The sequence below is a fragment of the Zeugodacus cucurbitae genome, chromosome 3 (genome assembly GCF_028554725.1).
Source record: "Zeugodacus cucurbitae isolate PBARC_wt_2022May chromosome 3, idZeuCucr1.2, whole genome shotgun sequence".
Classification (NCBI taxonomy): domain Eukaryota; kingdom Metazoa; phylum Arthropoda; class Insecta; order Diptera; family Tephritidae; genus Zeugodacus; species Zeugodacus cucurbitae.
The window spans coordinates 21,713,770-21,735,225 of NC_071668.1; the positions used below are offsets into that span (position 1 = coordinate 21,713,770).

The 21,456-nt window shown below is 37.7% G+C and overlaps 1 protein-coding gene and 1 pseudogene across 1 annotated transcript in view; one reads left to right on the forward strand and one right to left on the reverse strand.

Annotated features, from left to right (window-relative positions):
• LOC105217522 (protein O-mannosyl-transferase TMTC2) overlaps positions 1-21,456 on the reverse strand; it is a 221,727-nt gene that overhangs the window by 153,381 nt on the left and 46,890 nt on the right. The window lies entirely within an intron of this gene.
• LOC114804620 (small nucleolar RNA U3) lies at positions 13,971-14,138 on the forward strand (annotated as a pseudogene).

Below are 21,456 nucleotides of genomic sequence, written 5' to 3' on the forward strand. Positions count from 1 at the left end.
ACAGACAGCCAGCGCGTTGTATACGCCATACTCTTTATTGGCACCTACTGTGTGTATGCCGGAAGTTGCCGGGAGAGCGCGGGGTGTTGGGAGCGCAGCAATAATTTTGCGTATTTATTCTAAGCTATAAAACGATGCGAAATTTGTTTTGTTTCTGCTGCTTCTGCTTCTGCTTCAACGCAAATCCGCAGTAATTTCGCAGCGCTGCTTTGGGTTGGAGAGAACATCGCACGCTTTATCACCACTTCCGTTAGCCATAATATCCGCCAAAGCGTGTGCGGCGAAAATGCGTTGAACGTGTGTGAGAGGCAAGTTGGGAGGGATTGTTGGGCAGAACGCAAGTGTTAGTGCGATGAGATTTTCATTTTTTTAAGGTTTTTCTAAGTGTATTGTGTAGCTGGAAGTTATATATGAGGAACAAATTGCGAAGCTGCTTTGAAGGCTGCCCCACTGTGGCGAGAAATCGTGGAATTTGTTTATGGTTTTCGTTTGAGCCAACACACACTACCTTCGCTGTTGTTGTTGTTGCTGTTATAACTGGATTTTTACAAATTTTATGTGATTTAAATATTTTTAAAGAAATCAAAAATAATAAAAGGTATCTCTGAACCCTTTTCCGCTTTTGATTGGCAGCTTGCCCGGCATACCGAGCACTTTACACGGTCCAGCAAGTGTGCCACGATGCCTAAACAATTCGATTGACGCGCGTATGTATGTATTTATATGTAGAACAGACGAGGAGCGGCGAAACACCTTTTTCGAAAAACGCTGACTATAAAATTTTTGCTTTTCCATTGAATGGAGCGCACTTGGGCAGAAGGATGCGCTGCATGTGAAGAAATGTCAGTGCTTTCACAGTTCACAGCAGCTTCAGATATATATCCATATATATATAAGCATATATTGTGAGCTTTCACCCTCACCTGCACCGTTATCTTCCACGCTCGACATTCGTGTCCTGCAGCGCTGTAGAATGCAATGAATGTGCATATCCACCTGTGTCGTCGCTGCCAAAATAACATACGAGTGTGCAAGTCTTCGTCATATGCCGTTAAACGTCAACACACACACACACACACACACATACAGATGCATATAAAATTCTTCGCTGCGGCGAAAATTGAGTTTTCGACAGTTGAACACTTTTGTAGCCGGCGCAAATAACGACACCGAGTAATTGAGGTTATGCATAAATTTAAATTTATCAACCGAGATAAATGCAAGCACCCACAGGCGGCGCAATATGCGTTGAACCGTTATTTTATTTTTACAAAAAAAAGGAAGAAATAAAAGTAAGAGTAAGGTTGGGAAGAAATCCTTAAAAGCGAGATTTTTACAAATTTGTATTGATTCGTAAGGAGTGTTTCATAAGTCCAGAGCTTTATATGGCACTCATTCATGATATAATGTTATATAGCGGGATCATTTAGTTTCCTTTTCCTTCTAATACATTTCGAAAATAATATTAATATAATATAGTATTTCGAAAATGAGTAACATTGTATGATAAATACGGCTTTGCTTCGAAATTCAACTAAGACGCCATCTATCGTCATGTTATAGGTATTATTATAGCCACTAGCAATAAGTTGACAGAATTCGCACGATATCGGCAACGTATATGAAACCGACCCAAAAATAATAATTTATATAGATAAAATAACGGTTGTATCAATATTCTGACATTTCATACTGAATAAATGCTATTACATCATACCTTTTAAAGGAATATTCCGGTTATTTGTATTACTTCAAAACAATTTTAATTATCAGTTGTTGTTGCTTACCTAAAAAGAGAAAAAATAAATTGAGGTTAGTTAAAGTTTCTCTGTTATTTGAGTTTTATTATAAAATTGAAACATATTTTTCACGCTAAGGCCCATAACTGGTCTATGCGACCAACCTAACATAACATGTTTTTCAAACATACAACTTTGAACCCTTATAGCATCTGTCTTATGTATAAGTTTGCTAAAATTTTTAATAAACCATTGAAATGATAGAAAATGGTTGCTTACATCCATATGATCAATTTATTAGTAACTATATTCTGGAATTAGTATTAATGATTTTCCAAAAGCATTTTTTCGAAATTCGAATGAAAATATGTCGATTTTGATGACAAGCTTCGGCACACTTACAGAAGTCCAGACGCTGAACCCAATTTTCGATAATTTTCAAGCATAAATCGGACGAAATAGTCTAACGGCGTCAAATTGAGGCGGTCAATTGACTGGGGCATTTCGAGAGATAACCAAACTTGGTTTTCAATAAATTGATTGTGACATTCGCTGTGCGGCCGGTGGCGCCGTCCTGTTGGAATCACATATTGTCCAATTCCATATCATCCAATTCGGACCCAAAATATTCGGTTATTATTGAGCGGCAGCGATTCCCATTCACCGTAATGTGCCGATCTTGATCATCACGGAAGAAGTACGGACCAATGCCGCCGTCCCATAAACATTAAATTTTTTCGGGATGAAATGGAGTACGTGTGGATTGCTGCCTGCCACAATAACGCGTATTTTGCTTATTGATAAAGTCATTCAACCAGAAATGTTCCTCATCGCTGAAGATAATTTTTCGATGAAAATCCGAATCATTTTCAAGTTGTTCCTCAGCCCAATTCATGAAACTAACTACGATTCTGATGGTCAAGCGGCTTAAGTACTTGCGTCAATTTGATCTTGTAGAATGTAGGCCAAGATCTTTACGCGAAATTCGCCACAACGACATCATAAAGTTCCCCAACGCTTGAGAACGACGTGTGAGAGACTGATTTGGTTGTTCCTCAATTGATGCGCTAGCGGCAGCAATATTCTCGACACTACGGGCACTTCTTTGTCTCATTGGCACGGGAACATTTTGTACTACGCCTGTGGATTCCGCTAGACGCTCAATTGTTGATCTGACAGGACGATTATGACGGCCATAAATTGGACGTATCGCTCCTAAAGTTGAGTCCACTGACTTTGAATTTCGGTAGTAAATTTTATTAATTTCTATAAAATGGCAAACCTTACTGAAGAGAAATGTCAAAAGATCGAGAAAAAATATGGCGTCGTCAATAGAGATCTACTTTTGTAGCGTCCCATTTGAAAACTGCTTTATATATATAAATATATCTATATTAAATGCTCTGCAGAGCTGTCAAAGTGTGTTTTATGTTTTTGTTCACTCTCTTTGGTTCCCTACATCATTATCTAGATAATCGAATGATTTCAGCAGGAAATTGCAAAGGCAAATATGCTTTCATTCTTCTTGGTATGGACTTTTGATAAATGAAACATTAAAGGAAATATAATAGATTTGCTTGCTATACGTACAATGACAGTCACGTTGGTCTTCTACAAATAATTACGCTCTGAAATAGTCTACCAGCCACCGTATTCATTAAAATTATCCTCCAGCGACTATTCATTCATTCATAGACTCAAAAAGTGGCTCATATGAGGAGACTCAAATGGGGAGGTCAAAATGGACTTCCTACTAACGAACCGTTGTGGATCTATTGGAGGACTTTTAGATTAGAGATTATGTCGATTAAAAAACCCAAATGTTCATTCAAAACGTGCTCTCATTATTAGGTAAAGAGCTACGGAATGCGACAGTCTAGCTTGTGGAGTAGTCTAAAGATCCATGCAGTTAAACTTGTAAGTACTGAGCGGTTTGAGGTCAATATTCGACGGCTTAATGACAAGAAAAAAGCAAAAATGGAATATTTTAATTAAGATGAATAAGATGCTTTTAGAGTTGCCATATTCTGGAATTATTATACTTAACTACTAAGTAATGTAAAATTGGCAATACAATAAAGTCCGTATATTGGCTATTTGATCATATTATATATTAGGTGTTCTATTTGATATAAACATTAAATATTAGGTCTACAACTTTAATTCCGCCATTTTTTTTTTTTTTTTTTGTAAATTTAAGGCTTTGACGGTTACAGAAATGTTATTCAAAATATTTGCCGTCGCTAGCTACTACTTTCGTTTCTTTCTGGCAGCATGCGTATTCCGTGCAAATGTCGAGAATTCGGCTCAAAAAAGTGACATTTCCTGTTGAGAAAAAGTTTGGGATACAAACAGATCTCTACAAATATTTCCTTGGGTTAATGTTGACACAAATTTCCAAGATCGATATAAAACGATTTAATCGATTTAATCGACCAGTGCTTGACCCTAGAGACATCTATTAGAAAACGGCGGAAGCAAAGTTGTACTTTACTTGGAATGGAATTGAAAGGGAAGTCTTTATTTATTTTACAGAGCGCAAATTTTCATTCAAAGGATTAGGTAGGATTTTTAGAGGTTAGGTTAGGTTAGCGAATTGATATAAAGGTCAAATACTTCAAAGAAAAAACTTTTTAGTTAGAATATGAATGGAAGGCAGGAGCTTACTTTTAATGAGTACAAATTTCCATTCAGCTAATACTTCAGTTTCAGAAGTGAAGTGCTCACTTAACTCATGTACTAGTTAAAAATTAGCACAAATGTACATATATAGAAATATACCTCACATTAATGGCACATATACTTACTACCTATAACTGTACTATAGAACTAGCTTTTATGACACCATGCTATTTTCGAGCAGTGACACACATGCTTCTACATGTGTATGTCTATAATACTGTTCATGTATCTATATTGTATATGTGAGTATATATGTTATATATATGCATGTGCGTGCGTGCATATGTTTTTAGTGATAGTTATTTTCGAAGGTCGTTGCCTTGCCAGCGCTTCCCCGTGCACACTTACGCCAAAAAAAATATAAGTAAACATGCTTTTAGTTTCTTCGAACGCTTCCTTGCGATTTGCTTGACTTTCCTTGCGAGTTTCAATGATTTTTGTTTTTGTTTTTGTTTCGTTTCTTATGCCATTTTTTATTATGCTTTCGCATATTTTAGCGCAAATGGAGCGGAATTAATTTGACACTATGCGCGCAGGCGAGTATGCGTCACACACATGCAAGCAAGACTTTTAAAATATATGAGAATATATACTTTATATATGTCTATAGACACGAAGAACATATGTATTCTGCGTACACTGCTTTACTTTCGAAAAAGCAAAAACAAAAATAAAAAAATGCTGAAATTTGCGATGAATTGCCACGTCTACTGCTCGCATTGCTTTGTTTCTGCTCTGTCTTGGCAGCTGTTCTTGGAAGTGAAACAACAAAAAACAAAAAAAAAATGAGCTGAAGAACGTAAATAATATTTCAAAGACGCTTCACGACGCGTAGACATTATTGCTGCGCAAGAATTCCGTTGTGAAAATAAGAATTTGCAAATTTTCGCGCTGCTCACTCACTCACTCGCTAGCTCGCCACCGAGTACGGGTACTGGGGAATTCTTTTGGCACGGTTGCAGTTGAGTAGGGGTGTTGGCTCAGTCTCAAGTATGTAGCCGTAGCTCTTAGTAGGCATATGTTAAGTTATGCAAGCACAAACAATCTTGCCACTTAGTTATTACGACAACACACATACACACTCACAGCGACACACCCGTTTTGACAGGGGTTGAGGTCGGAGAAAATTCGCCGCATTTAACATGCGTCTGCGCTCACACTCCAGCTCATTTACATAAATATCGTTTACATGCTTTCGCGGTTGAGTCTATTTTTTATTTGCTTAGCATGTAAGCTCTTGCACTTCCATCGGAAATTATACACGCATCATTTAGTTGAATGTAATCAACGCAAAACGTTTTTTGTTTTCTCCGTTATTTATTTATTTTTTTCTGGTATTTTTCCGCTGAAGGTCGGAAATTTCGTTATATGCACGCACTAACTGTATATTAACGAAAGTTGGCGTAAATTTTTAGTATTGGCTTATAGGTCTGTTTACGCATTGATTACTTTCAGAGCTCGGGACTCTATAGCCATACAAGTGAGCCTGTCATAGTTGCTTTGATTTTAGTTCGTTGAACTCTGTGGAAACCATTATGAAGTTTGTATGGCCCATTGTTTCTTTTCGTTATTAATTTCTGTTTACAGATCCATAAATCTTTTGCAGCAATCCTCTTTCGTACACTCCAGGAACCGTATTAATGCTCCACGCTTCTGCGCCATATATTATATTTTGAAGAAGTTGGCGAGAGACTCGGTTTTCTTTACCTTGAAAGAACTTCTCTTCGTAGTTGGCTATAGAAATGAGTTGAATATCATGGCTAAAATTTTCCCCTATGCTTATACTGATTCCGACAGCAGTGGTTCTAGTCTATTATGAAAGATTCTAACTATGTCTTGAATCCTGAAAACTGCTGAAACAACTCTCAGAAGAAATCAGTCTTTATTATGAGCGATGTTGCATTACACTTGACATCGCAATGCATCTCAGCCGATAAAATAATTACTCGAATATCTCATACAGAATCCCTATTTCATGGCTTATCTGCAGTATTGAAAAGTATATCGCAAGCTGCATTGATAAACTAGATCTTGAACTAAAGAAATGCGACAAACGCCTCTGGGGAATGAGCTTAGTGGTATCACTAAAACTTAATGAATACGGAAAAGTGTCCGACCGATTTGCATTTTTTAAGGCCGATTCATTTATTTCTTCTACTTAACTGACGTAGACAACGCGGTTACGCAGTTGTAGCCGAATTTACAACAAGGCGACATGCGTTCTTCCTTCTCGATGTTTGGCGCCAATTGGATATCCCAAGTGCAGCCGGGTCCTTCTCCATCAGGTCTTTCCAGCGGTGTGGAGGCCTTCCTCTTACTCCGGCTTCCACCAGTGGATACTGCATCGAACACTGGAGCGCTTTCATCCATTCGAATAACATGACCTAGCCAGCCCAGCTACGGCAACGGGGAATACCGCTTACGATGGAACCGAGGCTTGTATGAGATCTTCGACGACAAGACCGATAAATCGGTTGGACTCTAATACGGTACAACAGTTATTTGTCCAATCAGGATCATCGAAGGATCCCATTAAATAAGAACATGTAGAGTGGGCCCGTGTCCGAACCATGACTTGTATGAGACCTTCGACGACAAGACCGATAAATCGGTCGGACTCTAATACGGTACAACAGTTATTTGTCCAATCAGAATCTTCGAAGGAACCCATTATATAACAACATGTAGAGGGGGCCGGTGTCCGAAGAACCTAGGTTACCTCCTCTTTGTAGCGTCTTACAGATGATGGAACATATTTAAAGAGCATTATTCACGGAGTTACATACTACAAATTCAAATGTTTTGGAAATTGAATTGGCTTGCCATGGTCCATTCAATATGAAGATCTAAAAGGATTACCTGTCTCAGAACATCATCTCAAAAAATTTTTCATTTCTCAAGTGAATGAAACGTGGGGTGGTTTTAATTATTTTAACAATCGCGGGTAGTTCAGAGAATGTTTGATTGAAACTTTATATCCTATTGCCGATCTCATAGTCGGGACTTAACTCCAATTGGCTTATTTTGCTTTTGGTTATTTGTTTTATTTAGTAAAGTAAAGTTTTTGAAAGGATCTCAGTATTCCTTGAAGAATCAAAGAATACTCCCGAGATTAATTAGAAGTTTTCATGAAATGTCTGTACTTTTAAGAGTTGGAATACCTCCTTTGGTGGCATCAGTAGGCTTCTTATCAAATAAAACTACGATTATGCCATACCTATCCTAGTTAGGAACTAGAAGTTTGAGGCAACTACTAAATACACCGAGGGACTTAAAACTCTTCGCTAGGGACGACAGCGATTTCTATTTTGGGAGAGAGAAAGTCCGTTGAATTCAGTTTTAAGCATAAGAAACATAAGTTCCTCTCAAAGCTCTTCTCAAAAGCCATATTTAAGTTGCGACTAATGTGGTATACATCTAAACTCCGCTGGCTTATCCTTACTTGAATCTCTCATTTACTTTGTAAATCTGACTGTGACTCATTGCAATCATAAAACAGCCAACGCATTTTCCTCTAAATAAAATATCTATTCAAATTAGCTCGAGATTTTAGTAGCTCAACGCAGATATGAAGACACTTACTGCTGACTATTATTGTAGATATATGTATGAGTGAGTGTTTATAAGCATACGATAAACTGAATTTATTTTTATAAATGGCCACTAAAATTTTGTATCATTCCAGCATCGCTCTGACTCTGATTCTGTCATAGAGTCATCTCCTCCACCTATGCAGACACACAGGCTGCTTATGTAAATGGTGGTACAAAAAAAAAATATTGTGGCATGACATTTGTTAAATAAAAAAATGAGATTATACTGCCGGAAGTCAGCGCTAAATGGCGAGTAAGAAAGTTGCGCGCTAAAAAATATGCTTCATTTACCGAGGCAAACACACACACACACACACAGCAATATAATATAGAGTCAAATGACAGGGCGGCTAATAGTGACACAAGCGAGAAAGAGAGAGTAGATATAATATATATAACTGTATATTTTTAAGTGTCTATATGTATTTCACATCACATGAAGCTGTTGCCTGTACACGCTACAGCAACAACTATAACAATGTTGGCGGTAGCATCAACATTGCTCATTTAATTTCGCATTTTTATGACTTTGATGGAATGCAAGCGCACGTGGTGCAAACGCACATACATACATACACACTCTTATAGTTATGCTCTTGCTACTGCCGCGCTGTGGCTGCAAGACTGCACTTGACAATATGAATGATAAGTGTAATTTTGTGATATGCCACATGCCACGCGCTGATGCTCGGCTGCGCGAAATGGAAAGCAAGCAAAACGAAAATGAGACAATGAAGCACAAATGCTGCAAATATAACGGCACTACAAGCGCTTTTTGCAAATATTAACGCTGCTAGTACAGGGTGTTGCTGTTTTTAATATTTTTTTCAGATACTGGATTTCTTAGTGGGCTAGCTGTCAAATGAGCTGTCAAAGTGAACATATTTGTTTGACAGTTATGTTGAATTCGCGTTAGTGAATTACCACACGCAGTTTTATAACGGAACAACCATTAAAATTGAGGGATTTTATTTCGAGAGCTCATGTTCTGTTCGGAAAGCTTACAAAGTACCGCGGATATATTAGGTTTGGACCATATGTCTGTCATAGTGAATACAAAAATACGAGAACTAGAGATATTTGTAGTACGGACGACTCTGAAGCGACTCTCTAGCTCCCTTACATCTCGGAAAAGTAAATGAATTTGCTTCAGAAACTTGAGTTCCCTTCGGCAAGCTTACAAAAGTGAGGGGTCGTATTTTTAGCTTATTGCTATACTATGTATATATTGAATACACGTAATTCCGATATTTGGTTTGCCAACGAATCTAAAAAGACTCTCCAGGCTCACTTACATCTAGTAACAGTACATAAATTAGTTTCCAAATCTCGGATATGTTCGGAAAACTTTTAAAGGTCTTCACTTTTACGACTTAGTGAGTACCTAAGGACTGCCGATGATGCTGAAGAGGCTTTCCGGGCTCTCTTACATCACTAAAAATTGAATATTTGTTAACATGGTCTAAGATTTACTTAGCTTCCGCATATTTTTGGTCTAACACTTTATGCAACAAGAGCTGCGACCAATATTACCACTAATAGTGAGCGCTAGAGATCAATAATTGATTAGTTTTGGCTCTTCAAGTGAACAGTGATCATCAAAGTGGAAAATTGTCCCGGCTGGATGGTGCGAGAAACCGAAAAGTTCGTGCAACCAAGACTTTGAAGGGTCAAAATTTTGATAACCGCTTCATTTTAAGAAAGGAGTCCATCGGTTGGACCCCTAAGTCTCCTAATTTGACTTATTTCAGAAAAGTTTTTCTTAGGTGCGTTGAGTCAGAGTTCGCTGTTGAGAATCGGGCTTCTATTGACCAATAGAGAACCGATATTCGACGCATTAAAGACGAGCGAGGACTAACTATGCTTGAAGAAATGATCTCAAGTTTGAGTAGAAGATCGGTTATGCCCGTTAAGTAAATATTTGTGGGGTACATTGAGTGAAAGCTATCTACGTACAAAGAAGTTACGACTGACAAGTGGAAAAAATATATGTGAGGCATTATAGATGAGCCAGAACCGACTAAAGTGAATAAAGTGCCATCCAATTTGAGTTGGAGACCGGTTATGGCCGTTAAATACATTTGTATGGGTTACATTGAGTCAAAGCTCACTGACAAGCTACGACTGCCTAGTGATGAATCGATGTTTGACGCATTATTGGTGAGTTAGGACGGACAAAGCTGAACTAAATGCCCTTAAAATTGAGTTGGAGACCAGTTACGGCCAAAAAATGATAAATTTATATGGAGACGTTGAATCAAAGCATTCTGACAACAAACAAGCTACAACTGACTAGTGGAGAACCACTATTCGAAGCGATATAAACGAGCTTTGGAGAGTTGGAGACCGGTTATGTCACTTAAGTATATTTTTAGAGGGAACGTTGAGCCAAAGCTCCCTGCCGACGAATAATCTACGACTGACTAGTGGAGAACCGATATTTAAAGCGATATAAACGAGGTAGGAACGAATAAGCTGAATGAAGTGCTTCCAAATTTGAGTTGGAGAGACCGGTTATGGCCATTAAGTACATTTGTATGAGATTCATAGACTAAAAGCTTCCTACCGACGAACAATCTACGACTGACTAGTGGATAACTGCTATTCGATGCGATATTGAGGAGCTAGAATCAACTTTTTTCGAACAAGTGTTGATTCCAAGGCGTTCTAGTTTTTGATAAGGCTTAGAAGGTGATGGGTATGTGCCCAAAATGCTTTGAAACATTGAATACCATGCAACTTGAGCACTTTCAGACCTTAAATATTGCTTATTTGACTATTTTTTCTGCTTTTCTTTTAAATAAAATCGCTCCACCTATGAAAAAAAACCCACCCATTATTATCGCTCCGCATAGTTAGTAGCAGCGCCAGCCAGCTGTGGCACCAGTCATTTGTGTAGCTGCTGTGCGAGCATTCCGTTTTATTTCATTTGCTGCTACGTGATAAAAATTTTTATTTGCCTGCTCAATGCGCCAATACCGATTTACATGCACAGAGGTTTATACATATACGCTATATATGTATACATACAATACATAGCCGACACAAGCATCCTTGCTGCTGAAATAGTTCGTTTTTTTTATTTTTGTCTTCTCATTCAACTCATTAAATTGCCAACTGTAAAACACATTCTACTTTGTTGCTGTCTCTTAAAAACCAATTTTTATGTTCACTTCCTTACAGACTTTCATGCATTTGCGCTGTTAGTGGGATATGCATAAGCGATGTTGCATGCCACAGCGCAGGTGAATGTGTATGTATGGAGTGGTGTGTTTGCATATGCAAAGTCAGTGCATAATGAACTGCAACGCGGCTAACTTTCGCTATATTTGACATTTCGAAAGTAGTCATTGGCAGACAGACCGTCACTCGGTCGCCGATTGATGGCGTCTAGTGATTTTCCGTTAAGACGCTAGCGGTAATCAATACTTCCGCTACACTTACTGCCATTTGTTATTGACACACACACACACACACACAGCGCTCAGCTTAAGTGCAATGCAGTGAAGTGCATGTTGCCGATGAGCGGGACGTAATTTTTTACAATCAATATTGCTACTTAGTCGCACGATCAGTGCTTACTTGACTACACTATGCTGCACTACAACATAAAGTAAGACACGCACACACACACCCCCCTCATGCAGCCACATATCCGCTTAAACTCCTCTGCTGGTTTTTATTGTCGCTTAGCATTTAACGCGCGTCGCCTTTATTAGCTGACGAACGGCAGGATATTTGATTATTTATGAGCGCTAGTCGCCACTCGCTGGTTGGCTGGCAATTTGATCTGTTTGAATCGGCATGCAGCCGGATGGAGATTTTCATTATTTTTGTCGCTGATTTCATTATTGTTGCTTTGTTGCTGTTTTTGTTTTTGTTGTTGTTGTCATTTGCTGCCTTTCGTTATGTTGCTCATTAATGGCATTGTTGTAGAGTTTATGTTGTCGTAAACACTGCATACGGAAATGTATTTAGCCATTCAATTGTCTAGAGTTTGTTGGTGGCTTTTTGTTGTTGTCATTGTTGTTGCTGTTTAATGTTGATTAGCTGTTGATGAGCTCTAATATTATGGCGTTTGGCTGACGCAGCACGCAGGCGTTATGTTGATTTGCGAAATGAAATTTGGTAAATATTTGTGTGGGGAGAGGAGTATGAAATGGAATATAACGGTAAATATGTATTTAGAGTTATGTAGTTATACAATTATACAGCAGTAGAGTATTCTTGTCGCTGTTAGAAGTTAGAAATTTGGCCTAAAATTTTTTTTTTTAATTTTTTTTGATACCAAAACACAGATCTGGACTTAACTCAATTATGCCCAAAAAAGCTAGACTCTACTTCGATGTACTTAGTATATATTTGACCAAAGAACGCTAGGGGAAGATGTGGACCACTTTTGATGCCAGCTTGAATACAGATTTTCTTCATTCTTGATATCAAATCAGAAGGTTCTCACCTTTAGGTTAGGTTAGGTTGGTCTGGTAGGCCTGCAGGCCACGCATAGACCAGTTATGGTCCTTTGTGATACCAGAGTGCCTTTACGTGTTCCCTGAGTAGTAGTCATCGTTCAGGATGCCTGCGCCTGTCGTGAATTTTAATAGTTTATGAGGCTTCACTGACGATATCTCCTCTAACTTATCGTACTGTGGGGCCCCTAAATACCTAAAACGCTGTCTCGCTAACGCAGGACAAACGCACAAGAGATGCTCCACTGTTTCCTTGGTGGCCCGCTCTTGACATTTTCTGCATTCCTCCCGATCCGACAGCCCCATTTTATAGGCATGTGCCGCTACAAGGCTGTGACCGGTAAGAATGCCAACCATGGTCCTACAGCCCTTTCTATCGAGCTCCAGTAGGAACCTTGTATATTTTTGATCCACCGTTTTGCACATGACCTTTGCAGTTTAACACCGCGGTAGATCCTTCCAGCGAGATATGATTCTTCTTGCCATGCACCTGTCTATGTCGTATAGAATGTGCATGGGTTTAGCGATGTTGATCATGTTTCCGGGTGAAAGCTTTACACCACTCTTGGCAATACCGTCTAAGATTTCGTTGCCCTCGATGCCTTTATGACCTGGCACCCAGTAGAAGTGTAGCCTCATATTTCTGGCGACCCTCACCACTGCTTCTCACCTTTAATCTTGAATTCCTTCACATAGTTCCTCAAGTATCAATATACAAACAGGGTAACGGGAGGTCTGTTGCTTTGCTTTTTCTGTGATAAAGACAGACCAAAATGTAATACAAGAGAATATGGGGGTGATACTTTATGACTAAATTAAATTTAAGTAGCTACTCTTCACTACTTGTTTGATTATACCACTTTATACCACTTTTTTGTGGTCAGTGTTTGTTGAAAGGAAGACATATTGTGTAAGTACCGCATTAAAGTGGTATATCATTTTATAACTGTATCTCTAGTTAATTATACCAGTTTATACCAGTTGTATGTTCGATTCGTAATTCTCCAAGAGTTTACAAAATAAACACATTTTATGTATGTACCACAGGTTCAACTGGTATAACCCGATAACTCCCTTCAGTGGAGAAGGAATAGCGTTGAACAATTAACGCGATAGAGAGAGAGAGAATGAGAGTAAAACAGAGAACTTAAAGCACTTGCCATGCTTAGGGGCCATCCATAAATTACGTCACACCTTGACTTGATTACATCATACGTGACAACTTGTGACAAGGAGGGGGGGAGGGGTTAAAAAGTCCTTAAATTTGTGTGACGTAATTTGGATGGCCCCTTATGCTATTTGAGCAATTCTTGGTTTTATAGAACAATGTTTAAATTTTTGGTTGGTGACATATTCACATGTGAACGCACATGTATGATTGTATGCTTGTGCATTATTTTTCTTTCGTTTCTGTTTCATTTCTGAGAATTCTCAACTATTTTGTGTGACTTTTGGTTGAAATACTCTGTGTTGGCCGTTGAAAAGTTAAGACTATACTTCACAGGATCATTTCTGTAGCCAGTCTTCATTTACTATCTTTGCAAATCGAAAGTATTAGCACCCGCGATGAGGAGGTATATCGTTTTATCTGACAGCGTGAGATTTATGAACTTCATTTCTAATTTTGTCATGTGCATATTAGAAATGATGTCGGTACTCCTTGCGAGAGATTTCAATGTAAATTTCTCATTGCCAGAAGCTGAACCATTACTGGCATTCCTCAGAGAGAAATTTTCATTAGAAATGATCAATGGAAGAAATGATCCTACGACAAAAGGTGGTACGACTATTGATGCGGTATTCGCGAGAAATATAGATAAAATAGATGTAAGACATTTCATATCGTATTTTAGTTATCATAATCCAATTGTAAATATTATAGATATCAATCCGTCAGAACCCAAAAATGATAATTGATTTGGACTTTCCTTTATAAAATGTGCATAATAAATTTATAAATTGTGAATTTAAGAAAGTGTTGGTCACTCCACCATATTTTTATCCTTTCCCTCTCGCTATTTTTTTTTCATACAAAATGATATGCATTTCTTGGAATATCACTACGAAGTATAACTTCTTCCACGTAGGGACTCCACGCATCTTTTTTTTAGTTACATTCGTCATTCTTTAAGGCTTTGTGAAATGAAGACATTTTTAATATAACTGGATATAATTTTATCGCTAGTAGATTATACCTCTTTATACCAGTTTTTCGATCCATTCGATATTCTTCAATGTTTTTGTAAAATGAATGAAATGAAAATCGAAATAGATAATATATGAATCTGATATAACCGTGTGTCGTCCTATCTCAAGTTGTTTATACGAGTTTATACCAGTTGTTTGTTCCATTCGCCTTTCTACAAAAATTTGTGAAACAAATAAATCTTATGTAGGTATCAAATTGATATAAAATTTTATCTCCAGTTGATTTAACTAGTTCATACCAGTTTTGAGTGTCATTTGTCATTCTTTAAGGTTTTGTAAAACAAAGAAATTTTTAGTAGGTAACACATTAGTTTAGTATAACTTGGTATAAGCTATCTCTAGCTGACTATTCATGTTTATACCAGTTGTTCGTTTCCACCGCCATTATTTAAGATTCTGTGAAACGAAGACTCAAGTATGAATCTTTAAGTAGGTACTACATCAAACTGTTATAACTGGATATCTTTTTCTCTATCTCTTTCATCTCTAGTTGTTTAGACCAGTTTATTTATACCAGTTACTTTTAACATTCTCCAAGATTCTATAAATCAAAAATAGGTTATGTTGATGACATATTAAACTGGTATAACTGATTGTCAATTTCCGTCCTTTGGTCCATTGTTAGGCTAAACTGTTTTTAACGGCTATAGGTTCTATACAAATATAAGTAACGACCTCCCTCAACCTACGGTGAATATATTGCACTGCTTGGTTGCTCAATTTATAGCGGGAAATGTCGACAGACACTCTAGCAGTAATTTGGTTCATTTTCGTAAATTATTTTGATCAATTTCAAACACTAAAAATATATAAATTCTATTGTTGAAGATTTCAAAGTTTTTGCAAAAAACTATAAAATACTTTTGCCCAGACTAATAACTGTATTCCAAACAGCAGGGTGTGAATTTCAAATATTCACTATTTAAATATATTTTTAAACAGCAAAATTCTCTGAAATTTCTCCATCGTACAACACAAATTTCATGCTCTTGTGCATAAATATCTGTTTGCACCAACGAAATTCAAGCCTTTTCACAATATATTATATGTATATCGCTGAACACAAGCTCGCCTTATTAAGCATACCCCGCGGCAACAAAGAGAAAACAATTCCGAATGAATACTTTCGTATAAAATAAGCAAAACTAATTTCACATTAAATGCTATGGCACAAAATTGTTTATTCAAAGATTTCTCAATTATTTACGTTAACGGTACGCCACCGAACACGCCCCCCCTGGAGCTATCAGAGCTGTGTGTGCGTGACTAGAAAATACTTTCTCCGCCAAAGCCAAAGGGCATGCATGGCATTTCAATGATAGAAAGGCACAGGCTACAGTCGCAGACAACTGGAGGTATGGCAGTTGTAGGGGAAAGAGGTGGAGCAGGAGTCTATTTAACTGTACGGAAGGCGTCGCCTTCACTCGTACGCATTGAGTTGACAGTGAGTTACAAATTCGTCGTTCGTGGGATTTCGTTTCATTATCTGCGCTTTTGTTTATTTGCACACATTGCTGAGACACCGAGTTTGTGTGTGTGTGTTGTGTATATCCTGCCATATTAGTATCCTTTCAATATGCCGCTTCGAGCGTTAAGCAAAAAGCTTAGCATCCAGTTACCGAGTTTCATTCATGCCAGTGATTTATTCAAGGTCTACTCGGCACTCGTTCGCTCCTCGTTCCACGCTACTCGTTATGGCAGTTGTGTCGTATGATGCTCGTCGCTTCGATTACAGCTCGTCGTTTACGATTACTTTAAATAATCATCTGCGTCTCGTCTTCAATGCCAGCATTGTGCAGTGGAATTACTTTCAAGTGCTGCTGTTGTTGCTCTCATTTGCTGTGCTAATTTTCATTAGACGACAGCGAGTCCTGTGTCGTCAGGCTCTAAGATACTCGCTTCGGCAAGCAGCGCGGCAGTTGGATTACGAGTGTCGCCTAGAAGAGCTCATCTTAAACTGACGTTGTTGTTGTTGCGACTGCAAAGACACTTTGGTACTTCCTTGAGTCTTATTGAGGTAGCGCGAATCTTAAGCGTCGCACTTCAGCTTACCAGTACTTGAGACAGCAACTCATTTGCGTTGAGTGTCTAACGGCGCTAAATCAATCTTGTTGGCAGCAGCTCCTTCCTAGAGCCGCTTACTAAACATAAATTCGATATGTGTACTTGTTGTTTTACCGTTATGCGCGCGGCGTGAAATATTATTATGATTTTTGAGCGCTAATAATTTATGGTTTTTCATAATTTTCTGTTGATTCAGGCAGATTTCCACGCATTTCCCCACTCTCCACCACTCAAAAAACAACACGTGGTATTCGTAATTTAAAGATTTTGCATAAATCTAGTGCGCGCTCTGCCTCAACGCTCCGCTGCGCGCTCGCCACAAAACCGAGCAGCGTATTAAATTCCAAACGAGTTGTCGGTGGATGCTTCTTCTATTTTTATTTTCTTCCATTATTCGCAAATGGAAAGATGCGCGCAAAGTTCAATCCAATTTGATTTTCCGCTAGCGATTTTTTGTTGTTGTTTCATTTTTGGGCATAAAGTTCGTTGGTACTTCGTTGTTGTTGTATTATGTATTTTTGATGTCGCTATTTTTTCCATTATGTTTACATTGTTGTTTGTGTTAGAGTCACTTTTGCTTTTTTTTTTGAATTTTGGAAATAATAGAAAGTTCAAATTTCATTGTATTTCTTTTCGAACTTTTGATTGCATTGAATTTCGTTGAAGCCTGTCGTACTCATGGACACTCAACGCAAAATCGAAGAGTCAAACATGCTTAAACTAATCGGAGTGGTGATTTATGGACTTGATTTAAATGAAGTTGTATGTAGTGTAGGGTGTTCTATATTTATAAAGGGTGTTTTTTAGAGTTATAAAAATTTTATTTCAAATTTCGGATATTTTGACTTTATTGCTCCACAGATTTTATGAGTTTTGTGTTTGGATAAAATTTCCGGTATATGGTCACCATTTCTGTCGCTTCTGGAAACCTTACAGTCGGCCTAAGTTTAACTTTTTTCAACAAAGTCGGACTTATCTCGCCAATAGTACGACGAGTGTAGATTTCAGTCGATGATTGGGCAGTGGTAGTTGGTTTATAAGGATATACCACTTAATGTATCTCTAGTAGTCTCACTAAAACTGTTTTCCGAATTCAAATCTCGTGCCTTAGTTGGATAATGGATGGGCTCGTTTCCTGATTTGATTCGATCCACAAAATGTTGGCTCAAAAAGCTCGCACGATGTCGAAACTATTAGCAGAGAAGTGATTTATATTGTCGAGGGGATAAGAATCTCTATAGAGTTCACTACAGACTGTATTGTTTACTTCGTCAAGTTGGAGTAGTCACTAATAACATTTTCGGAAAACAACCCACATCGGACAACAATTTATTCTGAATGACAGGTAGTCTAGAGAATGTCTTCAGAAAGGTTCTCGCGCCAAGTACGACAAATTCGACAAATAAAACGAAGAAGCAGCGCTGAAGGATGTTTTGGACGCAAAAAATTTAAATGAAAGCCTGACGTTCAGAACCCGAATTTTGGAAACTTTTTTGTTGTTATTCCCTTGTAAGACTTTATGCGTTTTTTAAGCAAAGTATACAGAAATTTTTACATTTGTCAATCTAGTTTGACAAATATCTCTTTAGGAAGTGATACACCACTAAAAACACCCTGTAATAATTGGCATCTGTAGTTAACTGTAGAATATAACTTTTATCGGTATACTATGCGTTTCCAGCTAGATGATTTTCTGATAAATTGTTTTATAAAGACTTTAAAAATATCTTTGGTCGATGAGTTACATGTTCTCGAGATGATATTTGCCATATACGAGGTATCAAAAAATAACGGGAATTTTCTTTTTTTAATATTTATACATCTGTCTACATTAATATTGTCACCTTCAAATTAGTCCTCTTTCAATATTATGGACTTATTTTAACGCTTATTCCAATCGTCGAAACTCTTCTCAAACTCGCGATAACCTTTGACTCTTTCAACAATTTCTCGGACGCTTGTAAAACGACGACCCTTTAAGGTTCTCTTTATTTTTGGAAATAGAAAAAGTCGCACAGAGTCATATCTGGCGAATATGGAGGCTGGGTCATCACTACAGTATTCTTTTTGACCAAAAATTCACGAACAAGCAAAGAAATGTGAGTTTTTAACAAACCGAAATCGCCTAGATTATAAACAAATCACGTCTAACCTTAGCGACTGCTACAGACAAAGTAAGTAATAAATAGAGCTGAAAATTTTATCGAACTTCAGGGGTTAAACATATTTTAAAATTTGTCCCGACGAGTTTCCCTAGAGACAATATCTGTTGGCTTAATAAAGTATCATTATTATTGGACTGTCCATTAAAGGACCCGATCAAAATTTAAAGAAAATCCTTTTCAAACCTCAGGAGGTAATGGTAAACATCCGAGCATTTCTACATTGAACCAGCTTTTTATAAAACCCATTAATCATATGGAATCAGCTTACACTTGTTAGACCATTGGAGGATACTCGTGCTAAGAGTTCATCAAAACATCTAAAGGTTCATACCATAGAGATCTATCGTTACTAACTCTCATTTTTGTTTTTTATTTCTAGGAGAAGTCATAATAGCACCGAATATAGACATTTTATCATTGGAGTCAATATTATATGAACTATCGCCACTTAATTGACTCAATCAGAAGAAACTTGAGTACTAATAAGAGATAGATATCTTAATCGTCATTCATATAATTCAACCATATCTCTAAATGGAGCTCACTTTACGATTCGTTGTTTTATCCCCGATGATAGAACATTTTCACAAGAGCCAAGTATTTTGAGCAATTAGCAATATTGGCCGTGGTTTTTCGGATGACATTTTTATACACTCGCAACAAAGTTGCTAAAGAGAGTATGGTGTTAGATATAGGTTTTTTATATACCTTTATGTAACTTGATTTAAAATTAAGATATCTTGATGAAATGTGGAAAAATGAGTGGTGCTCCACCCACTTATGGGTCAAAAACCATATCTCCGAAACTACTCGACCCATTTCAATGAAATTTGGCTTGTATATTTTCCTTGCAAGGAATCCCCAAGGATTTGTTATGAAAATACGCCCACTTCCTATAAACTTGAATTTTGAAGTCGATCTGAATCGTTTACTTTACCATATAGAAATAAGCAATAGTGAGCATATCGGAACAGAACTTTTCAGAAATTCTCCATTTATAGTATGGCATCGCTCTTCTAATAATCGTGGTTAAATCGGACATACGGTTTCAAGGCCCGATATATCGAACATGAAGACCTCAGTGCTTCAATAATTATTTTTTACCGAAAATAATATCGAATATCTTTCTTTTAATAATATGTCTCCGAGCCCAAAAATGCGTGAAATCGGGTCATAACTTCACCTAACTCCCATATATAGAATATAACTCTTTTTTTCAGAATTTATCGTTAGTGTTTGAAGTCACTTAATTGGGAAACAATTTGAAAGAAACTCTGCTATTTACAGTTTGTCATTTTCGCGCGTGTTTTAAGCGATTCTACGATCACAGAAATTAAATGAAAATTATAATTCATATATTAAGTATTTCCTCAACGACCAAATCGAGAAACTCATTTCATTTATGCGCAATATTCATTTACTTAACGCTTCATAAACGTTTAATGCGACGCTGTAAGGAAATCATTACAAATTTTCCATACGAATAAGATTTTAAGTGGAAAAGTACTTTTTACTTTCCTGAGAAAAATATATAGCTATGCAAATCGCAGGCAAACGTTCAATATGTGGATATCTCTGGTATATATGTAAAGGGAAATTTGCGTAAGCAGGGCGCGAGTGTAAAAGTTATCGAGAAACATATACTTTCCAACTCATTTTCGTCTATACAACATTACAGCTAGAGAGACAGAGAGGCAGACATACAGGCAGCCAAACCTTTCGACGCATTTGGCCCGGAACGTAAGTCAATTGTGAATTCGAAAAATTCAATAATGTGAAATAATTTAGTGACTCTATGAAAACGCAGACGAATGTGCGCGAGAGATAAGCACAACGCGCCAATAGAAGCTGAAGGAAAAGATGAAGAACCAGAAGAAGACTAAACAAGAAGGAAATCCGATTTGAAAATGAGTCGAAGCACGCGCCTGACAATAAGGAGGACAATAAGGATATCTATGGTAAATCAAATCAGTGTAGCCATCAAAAGAAGCGGCAAAGTTTGTGAGCGAGCGCGCGCGGCGGACGACGGACGTACGGTTGATGGAGTTACGAATTGATGACGGCCATACGCTGTAGTATTGCCACAGGCTGACGAAAGAAATGAGAATTTTCGTGCGTAGGATAAACCGAAAGGCCGTAGAGAGAGAGAGCGGAAGAGTGTGGTATACAGTTATTTGTAGATTTGCTGCAGGAAATGGAAAAAAACTCGGCGCAAAAGTATCAAGGACCACCAGCGGTTGGCATACGCAAAGTCAGTTTGTTTTCCTTTAGACAACTAGACAGCAGCAGCAAAGCTGTTGTGAAGTACAAATAAGAGCAGGAAGTGTTGTTAGGCCGCTAACGGTAGTTTGTATGTCACTTTGGCACAGTGGGTATCCAGCGGGCGACAGTCGTGATAGTCAGTGACAATGATATTGGCTAGAGATGCTAGCAAAGGATATAAAGGAAATAAATCAGAATTGAATATTTATGCGCGACAGCGAGTGAGACACGCGACTACGCCAACAAGTATGCTACAGCGATAAGAGCTAAATAA